Genomic DNA, 27824 nt, shown 5'->3' with positions numbered 1-27824 from the left:
TCCGACGCACATGTGGAAGCCCAAATTGCGTTGTTAAAATGCGAGAGGCGTTGACAATGGGCACAAACACATATGCTGTCGCTAGTCTAGGACTTGTTCCTGGCTCGTTTACAAAGCCAAACAATGAACACGGCCTTATCGCGATTTTGGTTCCATGAGACCTCTAAGTTGATAACCGATCGCTGATAGCCTACTCCAAAGGAAGCAGCTGCCTCCGTTCCACTCGGCCGCTTAGTAGTTGAGCACCAAAAATCTGTTGGCCTTGATCGAGGTGTGAGCTTGCTCTACATACCCTGTAATTACCGGCCAGCAGGTGTCAAAATAATTAGGCGCCTACTTAGCCAGTCCAATCCCGTCCAGTCCAAGGTATACCGGTCGCAGTGCCTGTCTCTGTCCCTCGGAAATGGAGAGCTTTCGAGGGAGCAATTACCGATGATTATCGTCAACACCTTGCACTCAAGGTGTCAAAATATGCGCAGGGCATCATGCAAAATGGCAAACGGCACTAAACCCCGAATGCAGGATGCCGAAAGTCGTAAGTCGAATACCCGGCCCGCTAATTATGTGAGTCTGGCCGACAGTCGACAGTCCGACACTCAGTCACTCAAAGTCAGCGAAATGCAGTCCGGAATTATTTTCAGCAAGTGTGAAGTTGATAGTCGGGCACGTCCATTAATCATTTGGTTGTTAACAAGGCACTTGATGGCAGTGACAGACCCCGCTTTTCAGTCTGGTCACTGCCTTTTTCGTTTTTTTTTTTCGGCCTTTGGGTGCGAACTGAAACTCAAACTGCGCTCCAAATCTGTCTTTGACTTATCCGCCTAATGGCATTAGCTGTTCAGGGGATCAAAGTGGGTTCCTAAATGCCCAGAGCTTGGGTTTCGAGCCTGACTCATGCACATGAAGGTTTCGTTCTCATAAACCGAATATATAATATTCTCATGGGCTCAATTGGTATGTGGCATTGTAGCGATCTTGCAATCTAAAAATATGCTTTCCAAAAACAAACTAAGTTATTTTATTTAAAAGTGTCAGTAGCAGAGAAGGAAATTTGGTTTCTGAAATCAATTTTGATTCAGAAACATACTGCCGCTTGCAGCAGCAGTTCTAATGATGAGAAATGACTCATACTAGATTCATAATCACGATAAAGTCACGATTGATTAGGGCTCTTTAAGAGCCACGAACTGAACGGCCATAAATAATGCAATTAATGAAAAAATACTGTTGCGAGATGCCCAGTAACCTCTTTTCGAGACATCCGAGCCTGGTTGCCCACTTTCTCCCTATCTATGTGCAAGTATCGCTCCTTTGTCTCGTTCGCTTGGGATCCGAGTCGCCAACTAACCCAGTGAATTGCTGGCCAGGCAGCCTGATTAATGTTTATGGTCACACCTCTGGGATGCAGGAGCAGCGGTTTTGCAGAAGAGGTGCCAAAATTTTACACCTGCACTGCACGCAGAATTGCAAGTCAGCGGCGGCAGGAGCTGCAATCTGCCCAGAGATACGAGTCCCAACAGGAAGCCATAAATAAAAATTAGACAACCAGCACACACAACATATGATTTGGAAACAATTTTCTAACACCATCGAGCGCGAATGGAACTGAGTTTCTTTCCCTTTCGACTTGCTGGCTGCAGGTGCAGTTACAGTGGTTGATTGGCGGCATTTAACGCTGCGTGAGTTGGCCCAAAGTCGGATCATCTCCTCTGGCGCCCTTTTTCTCAGCAGTTACCAGTTATTCTAGGCGTTAACTGGAGTTCCAGGGGCAAGCGGCGTGGCATGAAACAAACGCAGCAGGATCTGGCACCTCAAATCCAGCGGCAGCAACTTTGCCGCTTGCCAAAAGTGTTCTTCCAAATTATAGGTTCGCTTTTTGGTTAATTAAAAAGGTTCAGCCGGTTTCCCGGCACCGTCGCCGCCGCCACCGTGGAAGATGATGATAATGATGAAGGATATCCTTGACCAACACCTTGGGTTGCCAGTTCCCAACTCGCTGTGATACGGCGCCGTGGGCAATTAAAGTCTTGTTATAGAGTGTAATAAGCGTTTATGGTGCCTGAGATGCCAACGCGTATCTGCAAGTCCTTAGGCTCTATAAGATTGTATGTACGTACCCAGCATTATCGCTTTAATATTTTTCGTAGATTAAAGTTAGTCAGCTAAGTTATGTAAAATACGTATCATTATCGCTTTAAAGCAAGCTTAGTTATCATCCGTAAAAAATCTGACGATTTGAAAATAGGCAAAATTACACACAAAAAAATCATTTTGTAATAAATGTAATATATATCAATCGCTTCAAAACCTTATGCTTTAAAATAGATCGGACTGGTAATGTATATGGGGTTATCAATACACTATTTTAAGAAAGGAACTCAATCGTTTGGGAGTAAAGAAATTGATCCAAGAGCCATCGTTTCTTTGTATTTGTTGAGTCCGGTGCTTTGTCAAACCGATGTGCAATTAGTGATGCCATGCATTTGCGAATCATCCCAGCAGCTGCCATTTGATGAGCCCCTCAAAGAGATCCGCTGCAATGATGCCGATTTGCTTTCTAGCCAAAACACTTAAACCAACCGATGACAATCGTGGATCACTTAGAGCTGTCTCAGTTCGCGTAAATTGATATTTTCCACGCTTCAAGCTAGCCGAGATCCCAGAAGATCTCGAAAGATTTAGACAAAGAGATGGGCAGACGAACTGATTTCTCAAGTCTAACCACGTCGAGCGACAAAAAGATGACGTAGAGAAGTATTCTCCGTTCTCGATCCGATCGTAATCGCATCTGAGGCCCATCCTACCTGTTCCAGCAAAGATAACCACAAATTGTTAGCCGAACCCTGTTTTCGATGTTTTCAATATTTTTTCTCGTCGCTAGATTCTCATCAGCATGCATCGTTGTCCTTCGCCCTTTTGGGCCATTGTCAACGGCTCTTTGTCAACTAGCTCTCTGGGCCCAGTGTCTTTTTTTCCTCAGAGGGCTGGCTCACGTACGGGACCAACCGCCAAGATTGCCCAGGTCTTTGTTCTAGCAGATATCGATCATTAGATAGTTGCCCCTGCCATTGTGCCCCTGCGCCAGCCCTCAGTTTGTTTTTCCACGCACACAAAGTACACACAGACATCTCGACGTGTTCCTCCCGGGTTCTACGTGTGTCCTATGTCATCAATTATTATGTAAGTTTTATGTGTTTTTACCGACTCATTCCCCTGCGCCACGGACGGTTTTCCCGGGTATTCGTGGAATCTGTCGCAAGCCTGCCAGGACCATCATCCACTCGCATGATTAACTGGAAATATTTTGGGGCGTGTACGGTCCACTGTCTTGGGATCCAAATGTTGTGATAAGATGTTGATTTGGGACTTTGAATGTGAATATGCATTCTTTTTGGAATTGTTGGGTATATTTTATAGGAAGTATTCATGCATTGAAAATATATGTGTTTAAGCTTAAGTATAATAGTATATATATTATACACTTTGAATCTGTACATTTTCAAGTCTCGTACGTTTCAAGTCCCCTTTCTGCATGAACTTTTCGCTGACATATTATGGCAAATAAACTCCTAAATTCAGAGACCCCTTCGAACTCGATACCGTTTGCGTGTAATCGATGCAAATTATCAGCTCGCTCGAGATAAACTGTTAAACAAACTTCTTAAGTGCTGCCCCTTACCTAACTGTACTTGGTTTCTGAGTTGGACTGGGAAATTGAAAAGTGATACCATTAGTGCGGCATCGACATTGGCATCGGCATCGATATCGGCATCGGCATGTGTGGTGGTAAAGTATCGTGCTGCATGCAACACGTGCTCGAATGAGTTATGGCCAGCCAGGAAAGTTTTTAGCTTTAATATGCCAGTCAGTGAGTGACCAACTTCTGCTCTCCGATCCCTCGTCCCTCCCCGTGGGCCAACTTCCTGGGCATCTTCCTGGCCATCTTCTTGGACTAACGAACAGAATGCTTGCACGCTCTGGGCCAAAGTGGAGTATCTGGAGTATCTCATAAGTAGCGCAAACGAAGCTCTTACGCAATGGCATTATGGCAGCGGACCTGCCAATGTCATAGATGACTCTCGAAGCGGGAAACTTGTGCCGTCCTGCGTCGTCAATAATAAATAAATATGTGTCTATGCTGTGGCATGCCACAACACTTGAGATGGCTCGAACTCGAGGTTCGAGGTTTTCATAAGCAGGTAAGCAACTATTACACTCCAAACAAAGGGACCAAATAATACCAGTATAAAACCCACGAACGAATGGGACATGGAACAGAATAGAAGAGAGTTTTATTGCATAACCACCGGCCATCACGGAGGTCCGTGTAATAAGGACATCAGAGCTCTCGACTCTTTGACATTCCCACCAAGCACTGAAACTGGACTTAGCCGGCGAACTAATGATGACACACATTTCGTATCTGGATCTACTCCTCCAAGGACTTCGGACTCGACTCGGATGCTTGTCAAAATAAATTGAAGCACATGCTTAGGCGCTGCACAATGGCATTAACATTGTGATGTGTACTGGACCAACAAGGAGCCAGCAGGAGTAGGTAGATCCACTCCTTGGCTCCACTGGACATTTCCAAGACTGTGGGCGTTGACAAAGACTATCGGCGGTTATGATCTCGACTCGAATAAATTGTTGGCAGTGGCTTATTGGTATGGGTCGTACAAATTGGCTGGCCAGGACCCTTTCCCATGGCAAGAACTATTCACTACTGTTTGGTAGCTGCCTTCGCAGGTGCTCCAGCTACCGTGGGCCAATGCACCTGCGGTACCCTCCTCCTTGAATCCTTTTTAATGAACTTCGACAAGGGTATCTGTTGGCTGTAGGTTGATTACTTCTCCACTTACACGACACGACCTTCAATCAAGCTGAATTTACAAGCTCTGTCATGCCTCTTCAGGCATAAGAACCATAACTTAAAGTTCAAAACTGTTGCTGTCTTGTATGCTTAATTATTTCATCAACGCTTGGCTTAATTTTTGATTGATGACCCGCCCCAATTTGTCCCGCGAAATGCAAAACAGCAGGGCATCCAAAATTATTTCGATACAAGATACAAATTTAAGCGCAGCTGTTCCAGCAAGTGCAATTGACCAAGTGCATCAGTTGCGGGGGCGTTGAAGTTTAAAGCAAATAGATAATAAATCATAATTCACAGCTGAGTGAAAACATCAAAACAAAAATGACCCGCTCTTCGACATTTTTGGGCTTATTGAAAGTTCTGTAGTCGAGTACCACAACCAGAACAACGATTCCGCAGAGTTCTTTCAAATGTCAGAAATTAAGTTATGACAGATGACCATCCTCCCCTCCATATTCATTTCCATTCCCATCTCCACATCCATCCCGCTGGTCAGCTGTCAACTCATCCGCTGCTTTACAACTTTGGGCGCGTTCATAAATTTTTCAAAAGCTCCATTCATTTCGGGCTCTCATTTAAAGGGCGGTCCCCATATATAAAACGTATCCGAAAGGCAGCAGCAAAGGCAACAACAATGCGCCAGTAACATGATGGATTAGTTTTGAAAATGCCCAGCGTTTTTCTACTTAGTTTGATATTCAAGGTGGTTGGGGGAGGAGGCCGCCTTCTGGCCGATGATAATCGCATCGTTTTTGTGAAATTGAGCTGTGAACTTGCTTCCCTCTGTTCGTTTGTTTGGTGGTTTTTCGAATGTGTAGGTTGATGATCCGATATGATGTGGGAATGGGTTAAGTGAAATTGACAATGCAATTAGTGAGCTATTTTCGTTAGAGGCAAGAATCCAGTAGGGGTATAATTAGAAGCGATTTATAATAAAATTAAGGTAACTTAAGCAATTACCAAATTTTTATCGGGCACCTTTTTAGATTTACAAAATAAATATGCGTCAAAGTTCTCTTTCAAAGCAAATTCTTTTATGGCTGCGTAATAAATTCTATACCTTAATACTGTATATAGTTTTTTTAACATAGATTTTATTTCGCTAGTTCTATTTGAATCGAAACTCTGTAATCCAATCAGTTCGGATTTATTCAATATTCTCCAATTGGCTTTTGATGGTGCGCTACCTAGCGGAAATTCACGGAACTATTGACTTGAGTTGAATTTCATTTTATATGGTGGGTTTCGAATTATAATTAATTTTATTCAATTTTCTGACGAGATTTTTCGAGGATAATACACTCTTAAGTGTCTCGTGAGTAGTGACATGCATTTTATCACTTCAGTCAGACCGTATAATTAAACGTAAAATCGCTGAAGCCAAGCAAAACGAGAATTGCGATGCAGTTGCACATGTGCCTGCCACAAATGGTGGCAACTATTAGCACAGTCAAATAACTGAGGCGTTCCCTGTTTTGTTTACTTAGGCACGCGGCCAGATGCAAATGATCACAAGAGAGCACTGCAAAGAAAACATAGTTTCCCCATTTATAAAATTAGAAATACATATTTGCTGTGGCCATTAAAGGGCTAGGAGAAAATACATGCTAATTAGCCAAGCGAATAATAGAAAATAACACAGACATTTGGCTCAAGACAAATGATTGGGGCGTTCACAATAATGAATGTTAAAGTGTTGTAAAAATTAAGCGAAGCTAAAAGATTATGTTTGGCTAAAAACGTAAACGGCGAGTAAAGCATTTAGGCATTATGCTAATTTGAGGGCGTTCTCTTCGTCTTCCCCTCGAATATATACCACTCATTCATAGTTTAACTTCCGGACTTGGACAAGTTTAGTTATTACCTTTTTAGATTTCCGCTGGGGAAACAGAGTCAGGTCTAAACAAGATTTATGTTTGAGTTCAATTTTTAATATGTTTTCATTCTCCAAAGATTCTCTTTTTGGCCATATAATTGCTTCCAAAGGGTGTTTTTTTTTTGGGTCTTCGGTTCTCTGCCTTTCGCTTTTGGGTTTGCGCCGAGGTGTGTCTGCATTTTTATTTGGAGCACTTCAAAGTGTTCCGCTCTTTTGTCTCAGCTGGTTGCTCATCCTCCGCAGAGCGCGGCGATATTTTAGTTATTTTTCCATATTTATTTTCTGAACCGCTGGCCAACAAACAAAACAAAAGTACAACAACAACAGCAGCAGCAGCAACGAAGGAGGCAGCAACACACATAATTAGTGTAATTAACGCTTTTTGGCTGAGTGCGTGCAGAAAATTGTGTGTGAAAGTGCGTGGCGCTCTTGGGATGTTTTTCCGTTTGTGTTTCCCCGGTTCTCCCGTTTCTCGAGGCATTTTGTTTTCCCATTTTCAGTGGGTTCATTCAACTGATTTATGAGTGCGCGAGTTCTAGGCCATGTTTGCTTGCAGTCTGCACTCTTTTTCCGTAAATTCCTCGTGTTAATTTGTGAACAATCTATGCTGCACGATATGCAACGGCAACGGCACTCGATGGCCACTAATTAGCAAGGCTATCACTAACCTAATCAAATGGCAAATAAAAAGATAAGTTGGGGCCGGGGAATATCGAAGAGACTCCCGCAGCTGTTGTCTGTCATCGGGGAGTACGGCTAATAGAACCAATATATATTAGGGCCCCAACGTCCAGGCAACAGTGCCAAGTATAATGGCCCCTTGTGAGAAATAATTAAAAATGGAGCGGCGACAAGTAGGAACCCTATTTCGGGGACGACAAATATTAATTGCATATGAGTCCCGAGGAGCAGTCGCAGACATGAAAATGAGCAGCAATTAATATGCGTACTGCATATTACTTTTCCCCGACTCCCAGGATCCGACATATATATACATAGCTCCCACCTGAACACTAAAAGCAATTTGCAGCCAAGTCGCAGTGCAGTCTAAACGAAATCTAATTTACAGTAACATCGTGCACGCTGCTGTTTGAAAACAAAAAACAGAAAAATTTCCCTTTTTGTCGCAACTGTGCTCCATTTTTCTATTTTTCCCTTATTTCATATTTTGTGTCTTTCTGCGGCAGCCAAATGCCATGGAACCATATCATGGCTGAGTGTCATAAGTTTGACAGCACACAATTTACACGTTGATGGAAAAGGATACTCGGGACACACCATACTGCATACAGATACAGATGCAGATGCTGATGCTCATGCAGATACAGATACGCGATGACGTTGCGAGGTGGGGATTACAGATACAGAATTAATCATTACATTTCCAATATATAATTAGTTATACTATTTGCTAAGGATGCGATTGGTGTTTCTTGGGAGTAGTAACTTCATTCAATTTGAATATATTTTTATAAATTGTAGACTGCGTAAGAGCAATTCTTTTTTTTCCAGTGCTCGTCTACGCAAAGTGTGAAAACTCATTTGTATCAAATTTCCCATATGTGGACCGCGGGGGAAAAAAGGCAAGTGGAGGGGATTTGGAAGGGCGCATCGCACACAAATTGATGTAATAAACTCTACGCGACTGCGGCGCTGACAGGACAAACTTGTCGAACTGGAGTCTGACGATGACGATGACGATGCCGCTGCCCTGTGGGGGTGCAAATCCAATGCGTTTCGGCCTATGGAGCCAACCCCCAAAGAGCCGCTGGAATACCTGAAATCCCCGACCCTGGCCAGTCAGTCACTCACTGGATTTGACACTTTTGACATGGTTTGTAATTGACACTTGCACTTGGAAGAGCAAAATGCGTATCTCCATTCCATCATCACGTGCATGGAAATGATTTATTTCATCACTTGTCTTGTTTGTGCCGAAAGATGTGATACATCTCGTGTGTTTTAAGGGATACGAATTTCTCTTGCCGTAAAATTAAAAGATTTGGCATCGATGCCAATTGAATTTGAAGTGGCAAACCAAGACAATTGAGTCAACTGTGCTAACTTCAAACCAATTACCTCAATCGCTTTATAAGCACAGAAATATACAGCAAGTACATTCCCTTGCAGTAATTTTTACGGTTTCCTTGTCGCGTTTAAAACCAGTTCCCCAACTCCACCCCCACTTGCCCGGGGCAATCAGTCAGGATAAAATCGAGGCGAATGCCTGTGAATTGTCAAAGTAAAACTCGCTACTTTGGCTAATTAATGGATCTGCTGCAGACGGAATATTCCCTAGGCGAAAGGCGTTGGAGCTCAGCAGGAATTCTGCGTAAATGCCAACTCAACGACGCCCCGGTAATGGACAGGTTGAAACTCAGGGGTGTGGTGCTACCAGGGATTTAATTAGGCCAGGCTAAGAAGTCCTGCCCGTGGGTCATTCATTTTCGAAAAATTTTCCTCACTTACCATGGCCGCGCCAAACAACCCACTGCAAGTGAAATGCACTTATCGCTGATGGCAATTTCTTCTGCTCGTGTGATCCCAAAGTGCACAGAAAAATATTTCGTATACTTAGGTGATTTTTACAACCATAAAGATTATATTGAATTTGTTATTAACTAAATAATATTACTTATTTCTTGTAAGAGTAATACCCGAATGAGATTTCTAAAATACATTTTAATAAGAACGACATATTTTTCTCCGTACACTGCTGTACAAGCCTGATTATTGATCGGAAAGTGTTGGAATCGGGAGCCATTATGTTTCCGCTTTGGTGATTCGATTCAATTCGAAAGCGCTCGCGCATGCGCGCACCTTTAATTTGGCCAAAAGAGGCCGAGAGGCGTCGCAGTTGCAGTTTCAGTCGGTGGTGCATTCGCATTTGGGCTTACTTGTCATTTGATTAATGAGACCACGCTCAGCCATCGATCTCCATTTAGCGGGGCAGTCAAAGAGTGAATAATGGGGGCGTTGCCAGTTATACCAGGTACACCAGTTACCCCAGGTATACCAAATACATATGTTCGTGCTTATAGCGATGTGAGAGCCCCTTTAATGGCGTTCTAATTGCACAAGTGTGAGGCTGACTGCCCATCCCGGTTTCCCCCTCTCTTTGAGTTGCCATGTTGCCGGCGACTGATGCGTGAAATTTCCAGAGCGCGACTCTTTCGGGGGCCGGCGGGCTTAAGGGGCGTGCCCACTGACCAGTGACATGTCTTAACTGGCCAATACACAAAAGTCATCACACCACGTCACACGGGACTTGAGCCATTGTCCAGTTTCAGCTCACTTATTGCTGTTGTTGGAGTTTCGGGGGGCAGGACGCAAATTGCATCAAGAGTGAAGTTTCAGTTAAACTTTAAGTTGCAGCTGCTCAGCGACATGCAACTTGGCGATGCAGTTGGTTAAATACAAGTTAGGGCTGCAATAAATGGAGTTTTACTCAGATGTTTACATCACTCTGGCAGAGGGAAGGGTTACAGAATATTGTAATACATTTTAAAAAAGGTACTTAACCACTTCTTTTAAGCCTAGTACCCTAAATAAAATTGAGACTGCCTTTCCACTCCACTCATTTTAGTGACAATTTCTACGATTCATTTAACCCCATTCCCAGGGTGCAGCCCAGTGCGAAAGTTGAGAGCCAAAAATTTGTATTTCCCGATTCTCGCTTGTATTGATCTGTAATTGGCTGGAGGGCAATATCTCGGCACTATATCATTGCTGTCTCGATTAATGACAGCTCATGAACTAAGCCACAACTAAATTGTCGCTTTGCTGTTGCTCCTCCTGTTGTGACTGTGCCATCCCAAGGTAGTAAACTAGGTCCCTGTGCTGACAGTCCCGCTTGTGTGCCCAGTTACCCACTAACACAGACCGCAGCTGACAATTAAGATGCACATACATAGATTGCAGCCGGAGCAGGAGTCTCGGCCACATCCAGAGCCACATCTCAGGCACCGACTTCTGGCTGCGATGGCACCTTTTATCCAGTCCAATCCAATCCCAATCCTAGACCATCCCATACGCAATTTGGGCGAACTGACAGTCGGGACTAAAGAGCCAAGCGGATGTGGCGAACGGGGCGAGAAAGTAACGGAAAAATTTAGCATCGACGACATGCAACCAACAACACATGAGTGAAACATAATACACTGAGAACTATAAGAAACGATATTTTAAAAATAATATTAAACTATTTTAGGAACTTGTTGATTTCCTTCAATAGATGTTTCTTAAAAGGCAACCAAGCAATATAGGTCTTTTTTATTCAATCCATCTGAACTTTATGTATAATTCAATATTGGTTGCTGTGATGATTAAGTTAGGTATTAATGTCAGGGAAAATTTTTGCTATATCTCATAACTATTTTTAATTAACTTAACGATCATCAAATATTATCCAAAAATTTGCTGTGTGGCAACTCTCGAATAGGCAGACACCAGGCAATTGGGATTCGTGTCAGAGTTGTGTGGAAGTTGGGGAAAATTGCGCAGGCGCACCTTTCGCCACGGAGGGAAAAACAGAGACAATTGTCGCCCCATCGCCATCGTAAATCGTGTAATTCTGCCGATGGAAAAGCCGGCGAGACTTTTCCTGTGAACACTTTGAACTCAAAGTTGGGCCTGGTGGGCGTTGAAAGACGAAGAAAAGCCTGGCAAGCTTTTAATTGATTTGTAGTTGTTGCTGTTACTGTTACCACCACAACTTGTAATGGCCTCGGGTTCCACTTGGATTTCGATTTGGAGCTGGGATTTCGTAGTTGGAAATGCGACTTGGAAACTGGGAGTCGCATTAGTCATAAGTGCGCGGCATGCAACGTCGAGGAATTCGCTGTGCAATTTTCCGCTTGCCACTTAAATGTTTCGGGGCCTCCGAATGTTAAGTTATTGCCAAATCATTAACTCGACCAGTCGAGCATATGGTCGATCGGTCTGCTTGTCCGTCCAACAATTTTGTTTGATAATTTATTGGCACACAGCGCACAACGACATCAATCACTTTGGTTTGGTTGGCCTGGCTTTACTTTTCGGTACGCTTTTCAATGCAGCTTTTCCGCTGAATGAAAACAAATGTTCGGAATTGCCGCCAAAGTATGTAAAGTTTTGTACTCTCTCCCCCATTCTGCCCCTCTCTGCCACTCCCAACAAATACCCTATAAAATACACACTGATTTAACATATCATCTGTCTTATTTAACTGATTACTTAGTGGTTACAATATTCGTTATCCTATCATTCGATCTAAAAGTAGAAAAGAACGAATGAAGTCGGGTGATAATTTAACTAAATAATCCATGATTTTGATCATTATAGTTATCTTTTTTTACAATAAACTCTAAAAGGGCATACATCCTTCGACTGAACTTTTTGAACGATTGTTTCAAGCGCTTGCTGTTCCTGTTACTGTCGTGGGTTTTGTGCTAATGGTTTTGCTTTTGATTTCAACATTGCTTTGTGGGCCATGTGATGCTGGCCCAGCCCAATCCTCATCCCAGTCGAATGGTCAGAAACGCAGCCCCGTCCAATCTCTCCGGCGAACCTGCTTTATTGATGATTGCCCTCGCCGCTGACAGCACAAAGGCAGTTCGAAACTTACCCTTATCCTGGAAGTCCACTCCTCCGGGGTCGTTGTGATTTGACTTACTGCTCGAGTTGAGTTGCAGTTGGTCTCGCTCCGACCGGCCGACAAACAAAAAGCGCATTTGCATACAGTCGAGGCTGGGAGCTGTGAGCTGGGATCTTAGCTCTTGGCTCTTGGCTGTGTGCTGACCAAAAATGGCAGAAGCCGCCATGCAAATGAGAGACCTTCTTCAGTGGCCAGATCCGCATCCATCTCCCGTAATAAAGTGATATGCGTGCCCCGAAACAATGGGGTATAAAATTAGCATAATAAAAGCCAAAGGCCAATGCTCGAAGAAAGTGCAGCTCTCTGCGGAGCACTCAATCTCAGGGCCAGGTCATCGCGACTCGCGAGCTGAATGTCAGCTTGGCATTTTCGCGGGGGGATTTCGCAAAATCAAAAAGAATAAGCCACCTAAAACAAAAAAAAGAAAAAAAAAACAGAAATCTGTATATCACAAAAAGCAAGCGGCATCCAAAGTGTTACACGCATTTCAGTCACGCGCAAAGAGCTACGTGCCCCGGCCATTGGAATCAGCATAGGAATCAGCATCAGCACCAATATCTCGGCCAGAATCAACAGCCGCCAGTTGCGTGCGAAGCTTGGCCAAGGACTTTGGCCCACTGGGTTCGGACATGACACAGTTATGCGATTTATGTAACCGAGAATTATGTGTCAAAGCTGCAAAACCGACAATGAGGCAGTCTCTCTTGCATTTCTGCTGCTGCTACTTTGTCGCTTGCCTGTTGACAAGAAAAATGAGCTGACTCCAAGTCGCTGGAATGCTGCAGTGAAAACGAATGCACTTGGGGCACACAATAGTTATTGAAATCTGTGAAACGTGTGAAATCTCAGAGAACATTCGGATGGAAGCTATTTAATTTCTTTATATTCACAAATCTCACATTTTTGCTTAAGCTCAAACTGATGTGATACTAATAATCCGGACCCTATATTCCACTGCTCCTTGGGCCAAAATTCTGCAATTATGCGTACCATCTAGTTCGCCATCAATGCCACTCTCCATCTGCAGTCTTGCCGTTTTCATTTAGCGCTTTTCAGCCGGCTGCCTGTCCGCAATTTCGTCCTAGTCTCTTTGAGGCAGGCAAGCGGGCGGACAATAAACTTGGGCCAAAATATGGGCGGCTCGAACGGCAATGGGCAGTCAGTTGGTAACCGGGCAGCGACAGACGTGAAATGTCGTTCCATGGCTATCGCTGTAAGACTCGGGCCAAGACAACTGATATGCAAATTGCTTGGCCGGGCTTCGAGTGACAAACCCGGCAAAGAGCAGCGGCCAGGGAGCCTGATAAATCGAAAACGAAACAAAACAGCCACTTCAAATGGGTCAGAGCTTGGTCCACGAAACTACTCGCACTGGGCGTGGACTCCAGTTTAATTACTGAGTCCGGACCACGGAGGGATCCATGATATGGGACTGCAAATGAAATTGAAAGTCGCACAACAAACGGTTTTAATGGGCGAAGTTTAAGTGGGCCTTTTAGACTCTTAAAAACTCTTAAGGAGTAAATCAAATTAAAAATCCGTTTTAATATAGAATAACGAATTGGAAGTGAAGTATTTTTAGGAATTTTATGTTTACATTGGTATTAGGAATATTACTAGCATTAAGACCAAGTTTTCTGTTTTACCACTAGACCCCGTGGCAGAGTATACCCCAAAAGAACTCGATTTTCCGCAAACCAGTTGCAATTGTTTCTCTAGGTGTCCGCAGCTCTGCGTCATTTTCCCGTCCCATTGGCCGCCGACGAGTGGTAGAATGAGGCCTCCATCTGCATCTCGGAGCTGCTGTGTGTGTCATTTTGTGGGTGGCGGTGGGTCAGTCAGTTGGCACCGGGCAGTTGGCCATTGCCAGCTGGCGCTATCACATTTGCTGGCCATTTGTTGCGCCATAATTTGAGTCGCAGAGTCGGAGGCTGCTCTAATTAATAGTGGGTCGTTTGCTGTGGGCTCGATTTTTATCACCGCCCTTTAACAATTTATGCCTGACCGGCTGGCCATTATGGATGGGGAACCCCTTAACCGGACAGTGGGCCGCATTGATAACGAATTCCAAACATGAGGCGGACCCCTATCATGTGCATTTTAGATGAGGAGCCTGAAACAGCGGACGCTTGATGTGCTGGATAAACGCACAACGGCCATTCGCCCAAAATTTTCGTAAATTGAAAATGAAAGATAAAACGCTGTTCATGGCGCCCGGGGGCAAAAACATTTTGGATTTTCGCCTTCGCAGCGGAAATATTGAATTGGTTTGTGGAATGTTTTCATTATGCGCTCGAAAAGCAAAAGAACATCCTTTTTTTTTTTTTTGCTGCACGGGTCAGGACCCAAAATCCGAAATAAGAGCCATTTTAAAAGGATTATTGGCCATCCATTGAAGCCGTATCACCCACCGGCTGAGGTGATTGCCAGATCAATGGGCCAACACCAGTCCGCGGGAGTCTGGGCCACACCCGTTGTCCGGTTATTCGTAATTGGAAATGCAATTTGCCAATCGCATTAAATAGCAGCAATTGTCGTCGCGCACAGTGGCAATTTGACAAATTTTTTATTGTTTTCAGCGTTGGCCATAAAACGATATTAATACCTCAATGCATTGTCCGTGGCGATCGGCGATGTGAGTGTAATGCCACGGAGACTTATTGCTGACACGACTGACCATATCATGATGGGGCCATAATGGCCATATGATAATTAAATGACTTTATGATCGCTGTTTATTCAATTAAAAGTGCGCGACCAGTTATCATTAAACTCATTCCCACCAGTTAGTAGGTATTGTTTTAATAGCCGATTATCTTTAAAGGTATTTTCGATAATTCTAGCTTATGCATTGCATTTAAGAAACTATTTATTTGCAAGTAATAAATTATTATAGCGACACAAATAATATTACTGGCTCGACATAATAATTTTACGTATAGCCACTTGGGGAGTTAATTATGCCAACCTGCTTCCTTAACCTGATTTCATTTCGATGGCTTCCCTTCTGCCTTGTTAATATTGCCGCAGTCTTAAACCAATTATGCGTTATCAAGTGCCGCCGTGAATCTCTTGCCCCACTGAGCACCGCCCAAAGTGCCCCACCACCCAGAAAATGCAGTTGGCGAACAATAAATGCCCGTTTGCAGTGGGTTGTCAATTGCAGAGCCAGGGAAATAAGATAAATCAATATCTGTGCGGCTGCACGCCTGTGACAAGCGTCCAATGTGCATTCGCCAGATATGAATATAAATAAATATTTGCGAATATACAAAAATTGTGTGCCACAAAGGGGTTTCGCCGAGGCACTGTGCCCATGAGTCAGTTCTGGGAACCACCCGCTGCGAAAGACAAGCTATCCGAAGTTGGCGGCCTTTGTTTCTTGGCGTCTTTTGAATGCATTATATAACACCTACTCGGTGACAGGCGTAAGGAGTCACGCCTTCTTCGGTGGGATTGCAGTGGTCCAGAGCGATCACCAGCGAACCTCAAAGAGGGTGTTAAACAGCTGTCCAGTGGGTGACTGGTGTTCTATAAATTTCCCTGATTGATTTTTATTGAAATGGGGCGCAGCTTGAGACCTGCTGACAATTGCATAAATATTTTTCCCCTCATGCGGGCTCCAATTTCAGCACTGTCCGGCGATTTATGAAGTGACAAAGGTATGAGACGTGGCAATACCAGTTTGCTCAGATCCCTCGGCTGCTGAAAAATTAATAATTTCATGGGCAATTTTTAATCTAGTACGTGATTTAATTCGCTGCCCGTCCAGCCAGTCAGCTAGCCACCAAGTCAGGCAGTCAACGGGTTTAAATACAATTTAGATGCTGCATAGTCTAGCCCCAAGTTAATTTGCAAATGGCTTTCCAGGCTACTGCTGGCCACGTCCTGTCCCGACGTTGATTGGCCACGTTTACGAAATTAGTCCGCACCGGGGACGTTGGCCATCATAACTTAGTCCCCGCCGATCTGCACCGGCAACTACTACAGTTGATGAAGTGGTCCTCTGTCCTCTGTCCACCGGTTTAAGCCCAAGCAATTAGCCCCTCCTGAGGGGCTTTCCGGTGTAGGTGGAGCTGCCACCCTCTTTTGGTTTCCATCTCCCTGGGTCCAGCTACCTATATTACAATCGCAGGTGCACAACTAAGTTGTGGCAACATCATTCACAACAAAAACGGTGTTACATATGGCATTGACAATGTTTAGCTGATGCATTTAATTAAATATTGAACTATGTAGCTTGTGGAAAAGTTATCGATAAAGTCATCAATGCTAGGCAGCAGATTACCTCTTCGAACCACTTGGCATTCCAGCGAAATATTCCGAACACTGTCCGCTCAAGGAGTAACCACTTCACAGGAGCAGGAACCGCACGTATGCAAAAGGGATTTTTATTTGCCATTTCCTGCGTGCCCCGCCACCTCAACTCGCATACAATAGGCTTTCGCCCACTTGTTTTGCCGGTTGCTGGAAAGTTGGAAGGCCGAGTAAGCGCCAACTAACATGAGGGTCGCAATGTAATCCTGTTATTTGGCCGAGTGCAGCAATCAGCCACGTGAACAATTCAAACCAGCCAACAGCAGCTGGCTGAGGGACAGTGGAAAAAATGCCGGGCCAAAAACTCTTCGCAAATAATTTTTTTAGGGTTTCAAACATCTTAATTCGACACTGTTTAGAAGTAGAATAAAAGGATTTTTTCCGGTAAAATCTTTTTATAAAATAAAAAGTGGCTTCATGATATTTCCAAGGTTTTCCAATCAGTTCTCCCCTGAATATAGAAAACAGAATGGAAACCAATTTTCCTGTGTAGTTGCGTCAGTTCCGGAATTTGGATTGCGGCTGTGCATTTTTGGGTGGCTCCGGCACTCCACTGGGGCACCGGACTCGAGCGTCATAAGCGCATCACAACGGTAAATGGCACATATAGCATGTTGAAGGGATCGGGATCGGGTTGGGACAGGGACCGCGTCCAATATGCAGTAAAATCTGAGCTGGCTCACTTCATTTCGGCCGCGATGGCTCAGGCCTGGGCCAATTAGAGCGAGAGAAAAGTGCCAACTCGACGTGAACGTGCCGTTAATGCTAAGCCTCCTCCCGGCAGATTCAGATGCAGATACTCGTGGTGGTACTGGTACGCCCCCGTAAGTCCCTGGTCAACCAATCCGGTAGGCGAGGACTCTAACGCTCCAGTTTGCATTGAGCCGGCGGCTGAATGTTTCGCGCTAATCGAGTTGTTACATTTACGAGGTAACCCAGGCAACTCTGGCAGCCGACTAGACCAACGCTGCCTGCCAAATGTCAAAAGTTCAAACGCCTTGAACTTGAAGCGAAAACGTGGCCAAGATGTGGACGTGGGCCATGAATGTGGGATGCAAGTGGCTGCAGTGGGGGAGCAGCCAACACCAACATAAACTGCAGTTTATGGCCTTTACCATCATATACCCTTAGCCAAACTATTTTCTGTCTACATAGAGGGCTACCTTTATGAGGCGAAAATTGGCCTGCGACTATGGAATAAAATGTCTTGGTAAAATATATTACTGGAGGAATGTAACTTAAAACGAAGCTTTAAATGCAGTATAAATCCAACTCGAAATAAGTTTCTAAAGTGACGCTCTCGATTATTGAGTTATTCTATCGAAGTGTCAAAGTAAGAGTGTCTCTACTTCGACGTGGTCACCTCCAACATCCAACTAAGTCCAGATCTCTGGTCTCTGGACTTCTCCGACTGCGATCGCGATCGCAACGTGCGCATGCGCGACGCTTCTGCCTGCGGGAAAACAGCCAACGATGGCTGAAATGCCGTGGCTACGGCACAGCTTGAAGTCGGCCCGGCAAAGTAAGAAATCATAGAGAGCGTCCATTTGAGGCCTTTATAAATGCTGAAAGGTGTTAACTGAGCGCCCGCTTCGCGCAGTGTAGCAGCCGCTGCGGCCCATCAACGCCGCTGATTATGATGCATGGCCACAGGACACAGTGGGCTAAGAGTGGGGCCAAGAGGAGGCACCGAGACCTGCGTGCGGATCAAAGCACATGTGGCGATGTGAAAGAGATGCCGACACCGCGATGAACTGACTTGGACTGTCTTGGCCACGGGACTCCTTGGCGGACTGCTGCAGACATAATGAAAGAGCCATTATCCACCGACCGACCGACCGACCGACCGACCGACCGACCGACCGACTATTCACTTTGTCTAATTACATAATGCAATGCAAATTGCGGCAACCACGCCCCAGTTGCATATCCATTTGCCGCAATATTGCCGTTTAACCCCAGCCAAGACCCCGGGGACCACCCAAAAAATAGAAGAAATAAAATTGCACTCGTTCGCCAAGCCAATGAAAACAAATGGCAAATAGAAATAGCAAACAATGACAGACCGTCTAGTCTAGGTATATGGAATTGTGCAAAAATTTGCACACTCAAATGGAAATGCAGGGAAACACGAGAAACGACTCTGAACCCAGAGCTGTGCCCGAAACCTTGACGTTCTAAAATGCCAATTATAACTAGCGCAAATACAAATAAAAATACCAGGTCGGCACAAAAGCCAACTCCATCCAGCTTCGAGCACTCTTTTGGCCCGAAACAAAAGTCCACTTGGCTGTGGCTGCTTTTGTTTTTCATCAACGGTTTTTCCATTATGCTGCAGGCCATAAAAATGCTTGTTTGGGGGTTGCAGCTTGCCATCGATATTTTCCGACCAAGGTATTAGCTTTTCTCAGTTGATTTGTCAGAGCGGAATCGTGACGGGGATATTCTTGTTTAAAGCCTATAAACTTGATTTGTGTAATGACATTTGTGTAATGATTGTCCTATGAGTTCAGTTCAGTTACATGTTAAATTTGTGTTGAAATATTATCATGCTTATAATTACTAATTTGATTGATTATTCTATGCTTGGCACTTTAGATATGCGTATTCAGTTTATTGACCGCATTTGTATTCCCTTAACTATTTTCGTCTCCATAAATGTTAAGGGCAACCCCTATTCGACTTGAATCTGCAAGGTTTTCGTGTGTGACCCACCTTAGTTGCAGATCCATACAGAATTTGGCCACATGAGTTACAGTTGCAGCTCAAAAATCGACTCGTTAAATATTCGTCAGTTTGGCCAATTGAAATTTTCGCATTAATCGTCCAATTGCCCGAACTCGGTGGCCTGGTAATTGGCAATTTTTAGCCGAGGGGAAAATCAGAGTTTTTGTTTGCCTAATTGAAGTTGCAATTATTGATTGGATGCAAATTGATTGGCAATGGCCCAAACGCTTTTCAGCTTTTGCTCAGCACCTGCAGAGCCACCTGCAAAGGCAAGTTAATGAGGCCCACAAAGTGAGGCAGGCACTCGAGAAGCAGGAATCCGCAAAATGTTGTAACTTCAAACTCCTTCGAAAGGGTCCTCTGGCATTGTGTTTCTTGACAAATTTTCCGCAAGCGGATGGGAAAGTGAAAAGCGTTCTTTGCATGCCGGCGGAAGTCAGCAGAGAAAGCCCGACAGATGCGTATGTAAATGATAGCCAATCCACAGAAAGCAGGCAGGATAGCACGCCACTTTGGCAAGATATATATCTTCTACATATATATGTTTATATGGGTTTTCCTGGTCGTGCGTGTCTGGTTTGTTGAAGTTTCGTTTGTCTGGCGGAAACTTCTCCCTGCAGTTTGCGTAGCAGTCGAAATTCTTATGTTAATTGTTGGCATAGGTGGAAGTAATAAAACATTTTCGTAACATTATCAAGTGGCACAAGTTTTGAGGTAAGAACCAGGTTATCTGAAAGGCTAATGAGCTACTCCAGGATGAGCGTGCTCCCGTTCAAGTATGAGTTTAGATTACGTTTTAATGACGAGCGTGCTTATACGGTTCACCTGAGCTCGGGCATTGTCTAGGCAAATCCCATTTTATTTAATAGTTTTTGTATCTTGAACGGTAACAAATCAAATCAAAATTCAATTCCCCAGCAGCTGCAACATTGCCATTATTGTTATTGTCAATGGTTATTAAAATGTTTTACAAATGTTGCTGTCCGCACAGCGATCAACTGACAAAAACCAGAACCGGACTGTGGGGCAATAACATATAAATGCCTATCTCAAATGCCATGTACCATGTAGCCATGATTTGAAGGAAATTGCGCATTCGCCGCGTTGACCCACATGGGCCCGAAACGCACAAAAATGCTGCACACACTTACCGCTGAAAAATTATTGAAAATGCAATTGGCAAATACAATTATGAACTAGCTCGGTTGTTTATTTTCGACCAAGCGCACAGTTTAATTGAATACCTATCGATTTATCAGCTGCATTTTTAAGTTGCGTGCTTTCCGCCTGAAATCCGAATTTATTTGCTACCGAAAATTGCCTGGCATTTGATTGATCCGCCAGGTGATCCACCGACAACTGCCAATGCCTCTCTCCCCATTCCCTTCCCGCATTTTCCGCGTTTTCCCGTCGTGCCCAGCCATCGTCATCATCATCATCAGACGAGTGCGGTAATCGCCTGCTCAGATCTACAGAGCTCCCGCTCCATTCGGAGCCCCTGGCAGATACAGATTTATTTGCTGCGGTCTAGCTGGAAAGTGAAAGGATTTACATGGCTAAGTCGGCCCAGCATTTTATTGGCCGTTCGGCTTTCGTTACCCTTTTCCATTTGATTGAGTCGAGTCGAGTCGAGTCGATTTGAGACCCGCTTGCATGTCAAATTAATTGATCGCCCAAGCTCCATTGACGTGTTAAGAAACGCTCAAAACGTCGGCAGGTGTCGACTAATGGGCATCTGATCAGGTGCCTCCCGTTTTGGCCCACAGTGTTGGGGGTTTTTTGTATGTACTCGTGGTGCTGATTGAAAATGAAAATCGTCTGTTTTGGCCGTTTGGCATTTTCCGAAAATACTCGCCAAGTGAAAGTCAGCTAAGCCGCCTGCCATTTGGTCTCGAATAGACTGCAAATTTATGGCCCCCATTATCTAGGGTAAACGAACAGTTAATCGCTCCAATAACATATGCCAATCAGGTGGAACTGCTTCTTGGCCAAGCCCGCGCAATGAATAACCCATTTGCTAAGCCATTCATCGAGTTGATGAATGAGGACTTGGGATAAACATTTGCGATAGCCCATGCGATGGGTAATTCGATTTCCATTGAAGTGCATTTCAAAGCAAAGATAATTGAATCCGTGTTTTAATCGAAATGGGCTACTAGACGCGATAAAACTTAAAGATGCCGTTACACTATTGTTTCTATCAAAGAGACCGCCAACTATATTCAGATATTTTAATCGCCTATTAAGACTTTCAACATTATCGACTTCAGAAGTTGCCTAACCATAAGCCCGATTTTCGTTTTCAAACGTGAGCTGAGCTCAGTTCTGTCACCTCTTTAGCCAAGTGTCAAAACTGTGACGTGCTGACAAATTTCTAAGGCGTATCATTGGCGTATTAATATGTATCGTTTGCATAATTTCCACATTTATTCACTAATCACTCGCGTCAGCCTGCGATTTGCCCTACCCAAAAAGGCAGTCATGGGTGCATATTAATTTCCATCATAAATTACCAAAAATACCAAAACGAAGACTTGTCATAGACCCAAAAAATATAAACGAATGTTCAAAGAGTTGAAATCCAACTGGCATTCGTAATGCCAGCAGTTGGAAATTCTAAGGCTCTGTGTGCCAGAATGTCTATAAAATATTAAAATTATATTTCATTTGCAATTGTCGCCAACAGTTGGTGCGGAGCAAAAAGTAGAAGTCTGTCGACCGGCGTTTCACATGAGCCATATTGCAATCGCTTTTTTACTTTGGAGCCTTTGTTTGAAACATAATAAATGTCGGCCGAGAAGCTGAAATTGTGGCCCCCAAAGAGCCACGCCCCGCCGAACGCGTTGAAATTTATGCCACATACGAGCATATTCATTCATATATGAATTGTGCCTTGTCAGCGGCTAAGCGAGCTGCAAATGTTTATGTGTGAATTTATATGCGAAACACTACCAGATTGCCACCAGAAATGATTTAACCGAAAAATGTTTAGCGCTTTGCAAATGACATTTAATGGGCACTTGGTCTAAGTCGAGTTAGATTGAAAATGTAATCAGAGTGGGTAGCACTCATTTCATTGGATCGTTTTCATGGCCTTGATTTATGACGGCCATTCCAGCTAGTTAGAGTTTTTCATAAATGTGCCATATTTTTTCCAACTTTCCAAGCAGCACGAGAAAACTATTTTTATATTTTTTATCACTCGTGAAATTTATGCGATTTATTTGTAGTAATAGGGTATATGCTACAAAGCACAAGCTATTAAATGAACTATTTAACCGTTTGGCATTAAGAAGGAGGTGGTCTCGAAACCATAAATAATATTCACAGAACTCATTATCAAACTTGTTTTTTCTAGTCAACTTAATCAGTGCTCTTTTGAAGCTATTTGGTTAAATAAAACGTTTATGAAATCCATTCACCAATAATGGTGGAGAAAATCGTGATCAACGTTATTGATTCATATATTTCAATTTTTCAATGTATACTTAATTCCAGTACTTTAAAAACTGTACACCATTGGATTCTTAACACCCAGATTGATATCGAATTCAGAAAACCGAGTGTGTTCGATTCCAGTGTTTGGTATACACATCACACAATCGCGTGGTAATTACCTGGGAATCAACCTGAAATATTTCCAATTGAATATGAAGTGTCCCAGCTATCAGAATATACAAGAAGAAATATGGGAATAGCCCTATTCAAAACTGCACTGTCCACAATTATGTTTTGACACCTCGATAATAACGCAGAGAACCTTTTGTTCCCAAAAAATATGTATATATATACACAATATTTGAGACACCAGCGCCGCATTACAATGAGAATGTTCAATAAATATTCGGAGAAATAATCGCAGCAGTTGATGATCGATGGGAAATAGACATGCTTAAAGCGTAGATCCCTTGGAGTGGGTTGCATTTGGAGATACTTTTGAGCGGATGAATTATCATAAAATAACTATAAAACGCTGCAAAAGGGATGTGTCCGCGGCAGCAAGTTGTTCGCTGTCTGCAGTTGTCCTTATGACAACTCTGTCCGCTTGCCACAAAAAGTGGTGCTGAACGAGCTGGCATAAATCAATGTTCCTCGCCGATCGGTTGACATACTCGATGCACGATGCTCGATGCCTGGATGCCTGATGCTCGATTGATCGCTGGCTGGAACGATCGTCGAGTACTATAAATTATGGGATATTTGACAGTAGCGATCGTGTAATGAGAGATCACCAACTGCTTAATTGATAAGTTTCGTCTGTGACCTGGTCTCGGTGGCTCTGTTCCGCAGCCTTATCGCTATCACTGCTGCTGCGTAATGTATTGTTAGCCGTGACCAAATCGTGTAATAAGCCGGCCCATAAAATTGCCAACTCCGCCAAGATAATGCCTTCGACTAAACAACTGTCCGCTGGTTTATCGTCGCTGTTAATCTGGCGACATTATGTCAAACAAGGACAGGTCGCTCTGGTGAATGGTGAGTGTCTTGGAGCTTTTGGATCTGCTGGCCCCAGGTCCTCTGGACGACTGGTCTTCAGAGCAGGCGACTGACTCCTTGGGCCGCCTCTCTCGCCAAAATGATCGATTGCGCGCAAACGCATTGACATATCGACATGAATCTTGCATTATTAAGCAACGCCAGGAATCTTAAATGAAGACCGAGACGGTCGGCTGCCGTTTAGCTGCGATTGTTATCGTAATGATGCGTCCGATGGAGAGAAAACCCAAGGCAAACGCATTCCACACTCACTGTCGCATTCACACGCCATCCTGGAAAGGAAAATCTGGCCAGCAGATAGGCGGTGGCATTGGGTGGGGAAAAGGGGAAAGGGGCCGACGAGCAATGCGAGAAAATTAATAATTTCGCATCGACACCCAATTGGCAAGGCGACCGCTCCGTGCGTCGATGTGACAACCAGCTGATAATAAATTATATTTTATTTCTTTTCGATGCTAATGACAACATCCCGACAGCATCTTTATAGCCCTGTTCAGGTGTTCTCGCTCGCCATTCCTGCTCAAATAACTCAAAGATCTTTGGCACCAATAAAGGGAAGGCGGATAGCCTCTGGCTGCCCGTCAAAATTAATGGAATCTTTCAGGCTTTAGAAAAACTGGTGTTCTTAATTGGCAATGAGTAAAGATGCTTATAAAAAATAAGAAGAAAACAGCCAATGTGTCCAAAGTAACATAATATAATATGATACATGAAATAGTTAGTTAATGGGTTAGATCTTTTGATAAGTGAGATATGAAAAAGAGTCAAAAAAGTTATTTGCACTATAGATAAATCAAAATACCACCTACAATCGAGTTATAACACTTTAATACCCCAACACCTCAATTTCATCTATAAAGAACTTGTTGCTCTTTGCCTTATTCACCTTAAATACTCTCTTATAAGGCATTAAATAACTAATATAAAATATGGCCAGCTGTTGACAGTTTTCCGACCTGTTTAGCCTCGTTTGATGGATTGCCAAGCACAATATTTAAATTGAAATGCAAATCCTAGCTTTAGTTGACAGCTTTGCTACTTCATTCCCGCAGTTTGCTGGCGCAGCACAAAGTGCAAAATAATAAGCTAGCCACAATATTTGTTTCCGTAATTAAAATATATAAATACAAATATGGGCATTTGCATACTGGTGTCCGCATTTTGTAATTATTGCGTGCGTGATTTTTGGTCGAAAACAATTTCATGAGTTGAGTTTCCAAGGTAAAATCGGTGGTGTCCTCCATTCATGACATACTGCCTGGACTGGCACGATTATTTCAGTAATACAATAAGTTCAATCAATCAAACTGTTAATTAAGTAACCCACAGTCGATTCATTTTTAATTTTTAATTAGTTTGTCTGCCAATTCAAAATTATTGAGTTATTATACAAAATAAATAAGTGCAGGCATTTAGATAAATTTAATGCTCTTTACTCACCGGAATCGATTGGGGAAAACAAATATTAAATAGAAATTTGATTGGCAAACGAGGTGCAGGAACATGTAATGAAATGTAAATAGACCAACGAACTAAATTGCTGATCAATTTTTAAGTGGAATTTCTTGTGCAATAATTGCAAAAATTACTTTATACTTTTTTTCGGTATTGAACTATCTGAAAAACCCCATTTTCCCGCCCATGGGGAATTGGTAATATTTAAGCGAACCCAATAAAGTCAATTCTAGGTACAGACAAAAGAAATCAATTATGCAACTGGCAATTCAGTTCAGACAAACATCAGGCTCAGTTCAATTTTGGTCGGCTGTGTTTGCTGTCAAAGTTGGCCAACTGTGTCAACCGTCAATTACATGGGGTTAGGCAATACATTCTCCTCCTCGCTCCGGTGTCAGTAACCAAATAAAAGCTACTACAGAATGATTCCAGAGTTATATGCAGTTCGTAGTAAAAAATTAAGTAGCTCGGGGAGATTTATGGGATTCGCCAGAAAGACAAAAGAAATCTTAAGCGAGGCAAAGCAGTTTTTTGGCCAACTGTTATGGTTTTTTTCCCCCTTTTTTTGGGCCCTCTCCCTGTTTTGCCTCGCCATTTTGGCTGACTCGGGAGCACTTTGCGATTTGTCAGAGTGCAACGTGGCCAAGAGAGAAATGTCAGTGCAAGTTGCCTGCAAAAGTTGCTTGCTTAGAATTTATCTACTGTCAGCTGTGCGACCGCCCCTGTCCAGGACATTAAAAAAGTTATGACAGTGTCCTTGTTGACTGCGTTACAATTTTTCGTTATTTTTTTTCCAGCTCCTTGGCTTTTGTTTGGCGGCAAACTTGGCCAGTTGTTCTGCAGCTTGTTGTTTATTTGTTTACGGCCAGTCAGGAGCAACTTTTGATGTCCTGCTGGACTTAAGCGCGGGCGTCTGGCTCTTAATGTCAGAAGTTTTATGCATCCTCGACCGGCATTCACTTGAGATTTATGGGTAGCCATAGTCCCCGTTCCATTTGCCAGCAATAAACCGTTTTATATGAGAGGGCCCCTTTAAAGTTGCAACGCCCTCGAAGCTCATTAGATGGCCAGGATTGGGCCGGATTGGAGCGAGATCTCTGGCAGAACCAGTTGCAGAACGATGTGACATGATTGTGGACAGATTGCAATATAAGCCCGACTGCAGCAGCCGATGGCACATAAAACACAGGTCCACACAAGTTGTCAACCAGTTGGCAGCTGCACGGAAACATTTGCTTCCTTAAACAGTCAGCAGTAGAGACCAGGACCACGGCCAAGACCAAGTCCAAGTCCAATGCCAACGGCTTAAATTATGGTCAATGGAATTTTTATAGATTTTCCAAAGACCCAAAGAGCTGCGGAGCTTTGCAGCTGAATCCGCTGGACCGCACAAAAAGTGTGCAACAAAATTAAATGCATTTCATAATTTCTGCGGCAATGTCTGGGTCTGGGTCCACAGCCAATTCCAGATCTGCTCCTCCTTTGGCTTTTGGCCAAGACCGCGCATTTGGCCGCGGCAAGTGCAACATTGTCTGTCTGTTAACTTATTGACACCCATATTTGGGATTGAATCATTAAAGCCAGTTTAGCTGCGGCTATACGAGTATGTAGCTGCCCCATTACCGCCGCTCTATCCACCAGTAGCCCCTCGCTTAGCCTTTGTTTATTTGGCTATTGTCTTGGCCGTTTTGGACAAATTTTATTGGTTTACGCACGCGCAGTGACGTTGACAATGTGACCTTGTCAGCATTAGTGACAAGCGGCCGTAGCTGTTATCATATATTCCACAGCGGAATTGGATTGCTCTGATCTCTCTGGCATACGTACGGGAAAGCGATCCACATGGGTTGTCTACTCTATATAAGCCGAATTCGAAAGCGACCTATATTAGTGTTATATTACTTTTGTTTGGCAAATTTACCTTTAAAGAGACCAATATCACAATAACATAACACTAAAATACTTAATGGTGTAAATGTAAGAGAATGTATTCGAAGTTGAATATCTTCAATCTTTCCCTTTATTGCCAGTAAAATTGTCTTCTAATAAGCCTTTATGGGAAAAACTCATGCATACGGTCTCAATCACACGTTCGTTTGCATATTAATTGCATATCGCGTATTGCAGTGCCGCCCACAATGGAAGCCACACACCTATCATAACAATCTAATGAGGCACTTAATTCGCCGCTGCCATACTCGAAATCGAAATCTCGCACGGCCTGACAATCACACCCATCTAATAACTTCATTACCCAATCAATCAAAGTGGAAACACGACTGGTGGCGGCATTAATACGTCACCTGGTCAAAACAGCTGCGCGACGGCATTAAATGAGGAAAATCGCAAACAGAAATAAAAACACAGAATAAATATATAGACAGAAGCGTCGACTTTAATATACACTACTTTATATTAGGATTATTTAGGGCACTTTCGTT

At 43.5% G+C, this 27824-nt stretch overlaps 2 long non-coding RNA genes across 2 annotated transcripts; one reads left to right on the top strand and one right to left on the bottom strand.

Moving 5' to 3' along the window:
* Positions 1-18374: 18374 nt before the first annotated feature.
* lncRNA:CR44630 (long non-coding RNA:CR44630) lies at positions 18375-18975 on the top strand. The gene has a single exon (NR_124641.1). It is a non-coding gene; the product is annotated as a long non-coding RNA:CR44630 (long non-coding RNA).
* Positions 18976-20774: 1799 nt separating this feature from the next.
* On the bottom strand, positions 20775-20975 carry lncRNA:CR44629 (long non-coding RNA:CR44629). Its single transcript, NR_124640.1, has one exon. It is a non-coding gene; the product is annotated as a long non-coding RNA:CR44629 (long non-coding RNA).
* Between the last annotated feature and the right edge of the window lie 6849 nt (positions 20976-27824).

This window comes from Drosophila melanogaster, chromosome 2R (genome assembly GCF_000001215.4).
Source record: "Drosophila melanogaster chromosome 2R".
Taxonomy (NCBI): Eukaryota; Metazoa; Arthropoda; class Insecta; order Diptera; family Drosophilidae; genus Drosophila; species Drosophila melanogaster.
This window is presented reverse-complemented; position numbering and strand designations above follow the sequence as displayed.